General features: G+C 49.9%; 1 long non-coding RNA gene across 1 annotated transcript in view; it reads left to right on the top strand.

Annotated features, from left to right (window-relative positions):
- LOC122547597 overlaps positions 1-3,406 on the top strand; it is a 4,954-nt gene extending 1,548 nt beyond the window's left edge. Inside the window, exons 2-3 of the long non-coding RNA XR_006311037.1 lie at positions 1,856-1,860; positions 3,270-3,406. This is a non-coding gene — a long non-coding RNA (uncharacterized LOC122547597). The remainder of the gene's footprint in view (positions 1-1,855; positions 1,861-3,269) is intronic.
- Positions 3,407-3,586: the final 180 nt, after the last annotated feature.

Below are 3,586 nucleotides of genomic sequence, written 5' to 3'. Positions count from 1 at the left end.
TGTGTGTGTGTGCGTGTGTGTGCGTGTGTGAGTGTGTGTGTGTATGTGTGCGTGTGTGAGTGTGTGCGTGTGTGTGCCTGTGTGCTTGCGTGTGTGTGCGTGTGAGTGTGTGCGTGTGTGTGCGGGGGTTGGTGAACTGTGCCTTGTGTCTCTCCAACAGAAAGAGAAAGGAGCATGTCATTGAAGCGACCGAGATGGAGGAACTGACTGTCCAACCACAGCCTGCCCGTCCTGCGAGCCGGGTAAAGCCTGATTTCCATACTCAGACAGCCGTAGAGAGTGACAGGATAAGGCCCTTCGTCCCATCAAGACCGTGCTGACTAGAAACCTCCTCCTGTCCCATTTCCCTCTCCTTCCCTACCCTTGGCATCGCAAATCCACTTCTAAACACATCTGAGGGTTTCCAATCCTCTCAGACAGTGATGTCCCGCTATCCCCACCCTCCCCTTATGGGTGAGCCAATAGTTTCCCCACGCTCCCACCTTTCAATCCACACCCCCTGGTCATTAATCCATCAGTCCAGGGGGAAATACATCTTCCAATCTCTCTCCAATTCTGAAACACCCCAGGACCAGGCAACATCCTGGTAAATCTCCCGCCACCTCCTCTCCCAGTCGATCCCAATTTCTCTCCAACACTGAACATAGAACACTCCAGCGCAGTACAGGCCCTTCGGCCCTCGATGTTGTTCCGACCTGTGGAACCAATCTGAAGCCCATCTAACCTACACTGTTCCATCCTCGTCCATGTGCCTATCCCATGACCATTTAAATGCCCTTAAAGTTGCTGCGTCTCCTACTGTTGTGGGCAGTGTGTTCCATGTCCCTACTACTGTCCCTCTGACATCTGTCCTATATCTATCACCCCTCAATTTAAAGCTATACCCCCTCGTGCTCGCCACCACCATCCGAGGGAAAAGGCTCTCCCTGCCCACCCTATCTAACCCTCTGATTATCTTATACGTCTCAATTAAGTCACCTCTCAGCCGCCTTCTCTCTAACGAGAACAGCCTCAGGTCCCTCAGCCTTCCCTCCATACCAGGCAACATCCTGGTAAATCTCCCTCCTACTCCCCCCACAGTCTATCCCAATCTCTCTCCAACACTGAATCACCCCAGGACCAGGCAACATCCTGGTAAATCTCCTCTGTACCCTTTCCAAAGCTTCCACATCCTTCCCATAATGCGGTGACCAGAACTGTACACAATACTCCAAGTGCGGCCGCACCAGAGTTTTGTACAGCTGCAGCATGACCTCATGGCTCCGGAACTCAGTCCCTCTCCCAGTAAAAGCTAACACACCATACGCCTTCTTACCAACCCTGTCAACCTGGGTGGCAACTTTCAGAGATCTATGTACCTGGACACCAAGATCTCTCTCTTATCTACACGGCCAAGAATCTGACCATTAGCCCAGTACTCTGCATTCCTGTTACTCCTTCCAAAGTGAATCACCTCACACTTTTCTGCATTAAACTCCATTTGCCAGCTCTCAGCCCAGCTCTGCAGCTTATCTGTGTCTCTCTGTAACCTACAACATCCTTCGGCACTATCCACAACCCCACCGACCTTAGTGTCATCCGCAAATTTACTAACCCACCCTTCTACGTCCTCATCCAGGTCATTTATAATAATGATAAACAGCAGTGGGCCCAAAAACAGATCCTTGCGGTACCCCACTAGCAACTAACCTCCAGGATGAACATTTCCCACCAACCACCACCCTCTGTCTTTCAGCTAGCCAATTACTGATCCAAACCGCCAAATCCCCCTCAATCCCATGCCTCTGTATTTTGTACAATAGCCTATCGTGGGGAACCTTATCGAACGCCTTACTGAAATCCATGTACACCACAGCAAAAGTGAGTACTGCAGATGCTGGAGGTCAGAGTCAAGATTAGAGAGAGGTGCTGGAAAAGCACAGCAGGTCAGGCAGCTTCCGAGGAGCAGGAAAATCGACGTTCGGGCCAAAGGCCTACATCAGGAATTCCTGTTAAATCTCCCCCTGCCCCCTCTCCCAGTGCTGTGACGTCCTGCCGAAAACGTTGAGTGTGTGGAGTACTCCAGATGTGACCTGACCAGTGTTTTATACAGTTGTGGCCTACCCTCCATGCTCTCCTGTTCAGCTCCTCTGCTAAAGGGACGCCGCTCACACGGATATTAAAGTCCGGCTTCATTAGCGGACCCAGGAAATGGTTCCCGGCTCCCTCTGATCCTCGTTGCATCCCAGGTCCTCCTGTTCATTATAAAGTTTGTCTTCCCAAGTGCGTCACGTCTTCTGGCTCAGTTAAGGATTCACCCTCTCCACGTTAGAGCAGAACCTAAGCCATTCGGCCCATCGTGCCTGCTCTGCCATTCGATCATGGCTGATATGTTTCTCAACCCTCATTCTCCCGCTTTCTCCTGATAACCCTTGACCCCCGTTTGACAACCAAGAGCCTGTCTATCTCCGTGTTAACTATACTCAGTGACCCGGCCCCCACAGCCCTCTGTGGGAGTGAATTTCACAGATTCACCTCTCTCTGGCCGAGGAATTTTCTCCTTATCTCCGTTCTAACGGGTCTCCCCTACCAATGCAAACATCTTCCCAACACCCACACAATCCAGGCCATTCAGTATTCTGTCAGTTTCTATTAGATGACCCCCCTCATCCACCTAAACTCCACTGAGTATAGACCCAGAGTCCCCAACATTCCTCACGTGTTATGTTTTTCATTCTGGGACCATTCTACACTGAAGATGCTCCAGGGCCAGTACATCCTCCCTGAGATATGGGGCCCAGCACTACACAACACTCCAAATGTGGTCTGACCAGAGCCTTATAGAGCCTCAGAAGTACATCCATACTTTTATATTCAAGTCTTCTCAAAATAAACGCCATCATTGCATTTGCCTTCCTAACTATTGACGCAACCTGCAAGTGTACCCTGAGAGAATCCTGGACTAAAACTCCCAAGTCTCTTTGCACTTCAGACTTCCGAATTTTCTCCCCATTTCGAAGATAGTCCATGTCTCTATCCTTCCTACCAAAGTGCATAACCTCACACTTTCCCACATTGTCCAAATCTTTCTGCAGCCTCCCCACCTCCTCAATGTTACCTGTCCTCTACTTGTCTTGTATCATCTACAAACTTAGCCACAATGCCCCTCGAGATCATTAATATATTAAGTGAAAAGCTATGATTCCAACACTCAGCCTTGTGGAACGCCACTTATCGCTGGCTCCATCTTAAGAGAGAACCTTGTTTCCACACTCTCCGCTTTCTGCCAGACTCCAAAGGGATTATGTCCCTGAATCCCTGGGTCCCTCTGTCCCCCAGCACCACCCAGGGCCCCACCATTAACTGTATAAGCCCTGTCCCTGTGTGTTTTACCAAAATATAGCACCTCACACTTACCCAGATTAAACTCCATCTGCCCCTCCTCAGCCCATTGACCTGTTTGATCAGGATCCCTCTGTAACATGCAGGTTGAGTCCATGATTAAGAAAGCGAATGCAATCTTGTCATTTATCTCAAGGAGGTTGGAATATAAAAGCAGCGATGTGTTGCTGAGACTTTATAAAGCTCTGGTTAGGCCCCATTTGGA

Source organism: Chiloscyllium plagiosum, unplaced genomic scaffold (assembly GCF_004010195.1).
Source record: "Chiloscyllium plagiosum isolate BGI_BamShark_2017 unplaced genomic scaffold, ASM401019v2 scaf_12169, whole genome shotgun sequence".
Classification (NCBI taxonomy): Eukaryota; Metazoa; Chordata; class Chondrichthyes; order Orectolobiformes; family Hemiscylliidae; genus Chiloscyllium; species Chiloscyllium plagiosum.
This window is presented reverse-complemented; position numbering and strand designations above follow the sequence as displayed.